Here is a 7,337-nt window from a genome sequence, read left to right as displayed (position 1 = left end):
GAGATAACGTTGGAGATCTCGTGAAAGACGTGGAGAACGTAGAGAACGTGGATGACATCACGGTTGTTTCGATGAAGAAGTAAATGTTGTTCCTACAAAGAAAAAGCGATTTGCAGTTATTTCCTAATTTTTGTCATAGTCTCGATTTACGGCTGAAACTGCACACATTGTGTTTGTCCGCAGACCACGTTCCATTTCTCTTTCTATATTAATCTTTCTTTATCAGGACCTTCTTTTCCATTAAATATCGGTTTGTGTCTTTCTTCTGGACAATACCAGAACAAAATACACTGTGTCACGTCTTGACAGTTGGTTGGTGCGATTGTTTTGCATTTTGACCCGTTCGGAAACCTAGCAGTCGCAATATATATATATGTATATCTGTTACGTGCAACGTAGGTACAAGTAAAACTATGCCAGTGTCGTCTTATGTGAAACTTCTAAATCCACAGGTTAATCAAACAGTAAAAGTCGGATCAATCGATTACACTAAATTTCTACACACGGCATTTCTCAAAAAGAAACCTTCTTTGAAATTCCGTTTGTTCTACGATTAAAATATGACAAATAAATCGATTTCTTCTCTTATCGGCATTGCCTTTATCATTTTCCATTCTATAAATAATGTTATGCAACTGACTGCATACCGCTTAGTTATAGATTTTATTAGATAAATCGATCCTTTCACAGCTGTTCAATAATATCGATTCGCATGTCTGTTGTACGCCTGTCTCCCCCTTTCTCTCTCTGTTTGACTGTCTCTCTTTCTACACACCAACACACACAAATATATATATATATATATATATATATATATATATATATATATATATATATATCACTGCATCTTCTTATCGCCGACTATCTCTTCCACTATATATATATATATATATATATATATATATATATATATATATAGAGAGAGAGAGAGAGAGAGAGAGAAAATAAAAAGGAACAAACCGTATTATGTGTTCATCAACGTTTCGTCTTTATTTCGAGACTTCCTCTGGATGACGAAATAAAGACGAAACGTTGATGAACACATAATACGGTTTGTTCCTTTTTATTTTCTCTATTTTGTCGGAATACTATTTCCATTACTTTCATCATATATATATATATATATATATATATATATATATACACGCTTAAATATAGTTTGATTAATGCAGATTTTGCATATATTATATCATATTGGGCCCAATATACATTTAGGCGAAATCTTGAATGCCTACTAGTGAGAACCTGAATGTCTACTAGACGCTTTCCTTGAATGTCTAACGTCTCTCTGTACAGGGTTTTTTTCGAACAATCTGACAGAATGATACTTTTCCTAGGAGTAAACCCTGACTAAATATTCAAAATCACAGAGTATTCACTGTTCAAGAAAGATCTCCTCACTATGGCAAACTCACATTAGCTTTTACGAGGAATAGTGTACCTTTTCCAAGTGATGTTACCTCAGCAATAGCACGAAGCTGGATACTTCACCAGGCTAGATAAATTCTTGTCGTGGAATCCAGATAGATGAAGAGACCATAACAAAATATATACTACAACATATGAAAATGGTTAATTGGGAGGAGTATATTTATGTTCTCAATTTCTTTACTAACTCTGTGTTTAAGAGACAAAAAAACTTTAATGAAGCATTGAAATATCTGTTGAATCACAGAAATTGGAAACTCATACAGTCTGGAAAATCTACAACAGTGTAGTAAATAATGAGCGATCAACAATCCTCCCTATCCAACGATCTTGAAGTTGTTTGAAAGGCAAACATAAAGGCTACATTGCTTGTCTGTCGGTTTGCCTCCAACTCCAATTTGAGCACAGCAAACTACTCTCTCCCAGATCTTCTTTTGTGGACAGAAACAACACCTAGAGACCTCAAAAGTAGTTGAAGCTGGTCTCAACCCGGCTGTACTATTTAAAAATTCTCCGCCAAGTTTATTCCAGTTCTCTCCAAACTTTTCAACAAATGTCTTTATGAATCTTGTTTTCTTAACCGCTGGAAAACTGCTTCTGTAGTACCAGCTTACAAGAATTCTAGCGAAAGAACTATCGTCCGATTAATTATCTCCCTCTTTTCGCCAAAATCTTCAAGTTTTAATTAATCAAGCTCTAGTACACTACCTCACAACTGCTAAACTTCTGTGTGACCAGCAGTATAGATTTAAGCAAAGTCTATTCTACTGCAGCTATCCCAATTGTAATCTCTGAGCGTATATATCATGCAATAGAAAATGCAGAGAAGCTAAGGCAGTATTCCTAGATATATATAAGGTCTTTGACAGGGTATGGTACAATGGTTTCAAAATCAAATCATATGATATATAACTGGACGATCACTAAACATAATAAGATCCCTTTTAATTAAGAGAGGAATCCATGTTGTTCTCGATGGTCGTATATCAAAGCAATATAATATAAATGCAGGTCTGTTTTAGCGATCGATCAATGGACATTTATTATTCCTTATATTCATAAATGCCCTCCTTAATAAAATTGTCTCCGAGATGGGTATATTTGCTGACGACATCACGCTCTATAACAGACACGAGGGAAAAGAAACAATGAACACATATCCAAGATAATTCCGGAAACGTAGAGTAAAACTTCTAGTTTAGCTTGAATGGCTACAAAGCATGTATGGTAACATTCAATGCAGATAAAACTATTTCGCTTAAATCATTACAAGAAACCTTCTCAATCATTAATAGCCATGGCTAATGATATATTACTTGAAAGTACTTCATTCAAATTCCTCAGCTAAACGTTAACAGGGATGATGAGTTTGACCAGATACATTGAGGACATTGCCAAGGCTACTGCCAAGAAGATTGGCTTTCTCTTCCGTACTGGAAAGTTACTTACTCCTGCGAGTATCCTATATGTCTACAAGGAGACCACTCGCCCATGCATGGAGTATTGTTGGCACATTTAGACTGGGGAAAGTGCTCTAAGTTTCTCGCTCCTGGGCAGGGTTTAAAAGAAAGTCACTAATTTAATAGGGCCCGTAGTGTAAGCTTGGCTTTTACGTCTATCCGTTCAACGAAATGTTTTACAAGTATTTTAATAGATGATGATCCGACGAACTACAGGCTCTTGCACCCCATCGACGTAAATACCGCCGACAAACTCGACAAGCAACACATCCCTACCCCTGCCCGGTAGAGATATCCAGATGCTAGAAAACCCACTAGTCTATTAGTCTCTTCCCTCGGACTGCTAGACTTTGGAATTTTCTTTCGGGTCCCTACTTTTCTAACTGTGCTGACGTGCAGAAGTTCAAGTGTAATGTAAAAAGGCATCTTGCTGGTCAACTCCCTTCACGGTATCATTGAAAATTATGTCCTAGGTGGGATTTACCTACACTAAAGTTGCACTCTGTCTTGTTTGGGGTGAAAATGCAAAAAAAAAATCATAATTTATTAAGCAAGAGCTTATATATATATTTTATATACAAATTACACACACACACACACACACACACACACACACACACACACATATATATATATATATATATATATATATATATATATATGGACGTGTGTGTGTGTGTGTTTGCGTGCAAGTGGGTGTGTGTTAATCAAATTCACATCGCAGATAAATTAATTATGATTAGATATCCGGGAATCAGCACTATTTATCGGCAAAGTAGTGCCTCGGTTGCATTAAAAACAATATTAACAGCGCATTTCTGGTTATACACAAGCTTTTCCAATCTATCAAACTTCAAGCAAATCTGTACAACAATCACTTTGAAATAGTTCTCTATCGTAGTCTGTGTTATTCTTCCATTGCGACAGACATCATAGAGAACATGGAATGTATATGTAATGAATTATCGTGGCCACATCGACAACTCAAATCATAGGACCGGATTTGGATCTTATTTGCGTTTTGGTTAATGGCGAATTCAAACAAGTATCAGAAATGGACGACATCCTTTCGCCAAAGAATTCCACCATCTTGAATCTTCCGCATGCGACGCTATTTTCTCTTCGTCATATTTTTCCATTTGCAATTTTCGGTCTGGGTTAAAGAAGACCGTCATTTTCGCGCAATGGTTGCAAGAACTGATGCTAATTATCCGAGGCTACAAAGCGTGCATTTTATGTGTCCTTGGTTTGAATGAAATGTTTGCAACACACGGGAGAGAATAATTGATCTCATACATATCAAAAGAATTATTGTAAGTTTGTTGGTTATCGTTCCTACCTAAATTAACCCTTACTAACAATATGATTCTACTTTTCTCTACGATTACGTGTGAATGTGCTGAAAAAACTTCGTGGAAAGGAGAAAAATCCTATTTTCAGTGTCTGAATGCATTGAGATTTGAAAATTATAACGTTGTAGATACCAATGAAAATGCATTATTCTTTTGATGTATTTTTATATTTGTTTATTTGAATTTGAATTTTCTACCTATATAAGAATCTTCATCATGAAAATAAAGCCAGTAGTTTTATTTTTCTTAAGCGGTATGTTGTCACTTAGTTATAGTCTTTTGCCCTTATCGAATGTTGATGGATTTCATCTCTGAATCCAGTAGTTTATTGCTCTGGCATGAACGCTAGAGTTAATTCGGACTGGACATGAATACCGTGTATGAATTAAAGTAAAATAGTGTCCATTTTTCCGGGTTGTTTGAATATTTACGTGTAGTTAAATAAATTCGATTTTGCCAGTAAAGCAAATCCGAAGTATCAACGTTATAAGCACAGACGTGATCATCTGCTAAAACAAGGACGCACCTTAAAAAAGGAACAGTATTCATTACCAATATGCAAATAAGTATTGACTGTTTTTTAAATGCTAGAAGTCTTCAGAACTGGACTATCATTCTACGTTAAATTTATCTGTGATACTGAGCGGAACTATTAATTACAAAACTACTGATTTTATATGTTTCAAAATTCTTTACAATAATTACCTAAAAGAATCTTATTTTTGGAAAAAACCTGCCTAGTCAGCAGGTGTGCATCTACAATGATATAAAAAAATCGTACTTAATTCGTTTCTACTCCTTTCGATCGTCATATGTATGTATGTATGTATGTATGTATGTATGTGCGTGTGTTTCTCATATATATATATATATATATATATATATATCTTTATCGTGGTTCTGTGATGGATTATTGCATTAAGAGTTTTGATTGCAACATTTATAAGGTAATACGAATAGAATTCGAGTTAAAATATTTAATCCCTACACACATGCAATTCTGTTTAAATCTCACATATCTTCAAGTCATTCACAGGCTTGCATGACGATCAGAATAACATGATGTTAAAAATGAGTTAAAGACAGAAACATGATCGTATTTAGGGACAATTAAATACTGGAGTTGCTGTTGTTGAAAAATAATTTATAGTGGCCATCTCATAAAATCAACGTATAAGTATATATATATATATATATATATATATATATATATATATATATATTCAATTTAACTATAACACACGCATATATATATATATATATATATATATATATATATAATCATGAGAATGTAACAGAGATGTATGGCGCGTGTGAAAATATCATCAGGATCCGAGGGATAGCTGGTTAGCGAAAATATTAGCAGCCGCCGTAAATGCACGTATGTAAATTAGCAAATGTGCGCTAGATTGCGTCACAAGATATCGAGAGAAAATACTCCACTTGATCGATAGAGAAGCAAAGTGCACACCGGGGATGTGTAAAAACAAGGGTGAGAAAGCACTGGCTGGCGCCAGCACTAGTTTGTAGAGCGCTATTTAAGGTCATACCTCGTACCCCTCACTATAAAAATATTGAGCTCAATCGAAATACGAAATATTCTAACCATTAACACTGAAAATAAGTACCGAAATAATTGCACACAAAAATTTTAAGTTCTGAGCGCAATATTAATTTAAAAAATACAGCCGAACATTAATAAGGTAGCTTTCAGCACGGTACTAGCATATCAAACATTTATATATATATATATATATATATATATATATATATATATATATATATATATATTATAGTAATAAAATAAAATAAACAAAAACAAATAAATAAATAGACTTTACCACACCCTTTTTTATCCTTCCATTCGAAACGGACAACTTGAGTAAATCTAACTAACTAAATAAAATTAACAAATAAAAATAACAATACAATAAAATAACTTAGTTAATTAGTTATATAAGATAGAATTAAAAAACGCTTTTATGAAATTACATTTGATGACAATCATTGATCAAAACACTAGAGAAAAGTGGCTGACATAAATGACTCGGCCACATAAAGACAAAAATTACTAACGGAAAATCAATAAAAACATAAATAAAACAGAAACTCGTATTAAACCAAACTTGCTTTTATAATTAGTTGCTGCTAAAATCTCCATATACAGTGTATCAAAAAAGAGAGTACCCCCCTCACATTTCTTCAAATATTTAAGTTTATCTCTTCATAAGATATAACTGGAAAATGATTGTTGACACAATGAAAAGTAGTCGGTCTGCAGGATATATAACAGAGTTAATTTATTTTCCAAAAAAATAACTCAAAATATAGCCATTAAAAGCTAAATCCTTGGCAACAAAAGTGAGTACACCACTAAGAAACTACATCCCTAAAAAGCAAGTACAATTATAAAAAAAAACTACACACCTAAATGTCTAAATTGAGTACTGCTTTTTTACCCTCCAAAATGTCATGTGACTCATTAGTGTATCTTTGCCATGTCTTCACAGAGAGCATGTGTATTTAAATTTGTAGTGCAGCTCTCACACTCTCTCTTACCAGTCACTGAGACTTCCAACATGGCGCCACATGGCAAAGAACACCCTGAGGATCTAAAAAAAAATGTATTGTTGCGCTACATAAAATGGAAAGGTTACATGAAATTGCTAACACCTTGAAACTGAAATGCAGCACATTGTCTAAGATCATCCTGCATTTAAAAAGAGCAGGGTTCACTCAGAACAGGCCTCGCGTAGGTCGTCCAAAGAAGCTGAGCGCACCTGCTGAGCGTCCCATCCAAATGCTTTTTTTGAAAGATCGGTGTAGGAGTGCTGTTCGCATTGGTGCAGAGAATATAGAGGTTAGGGATTAGCCTCTTAGTGTTCAGACCATACACCACACACTACATCAAATTGGTGTGCATGGCTGTCACCCCATGAGGAAGACTCTTCTGAAGGCAATACACTAGAAAGCCCGCAGACAGTTTGCTGAAGACGTGTTAACAAAGTCCATAGACTACTGAAACCGTGTCCTATGGTCTGATGATACGAAATTTAATTTGTTTGGTGGACTGGCCAAGCATGTCTCCAGACTTGAA

This window comes from Euprymna scolopes, chromosome 24, assembly GCF_053919585.1.
Source record: "Euprymna scolopes isolate OS-2025 chromosome 24, ASM5391958v1, whole genome shotgun sequence".
Lineage (NCBI taxonomy): Eukaryota > Metazoa > Mollusca > Cephalopoda > Sepiida > Sepiolidae > Euprymna > Euprymna scolopes.
The sequence above is the reverse complement of the archived record's forward strand: the minus strand, read 5'-3'. Positions refer to the sequence as shown.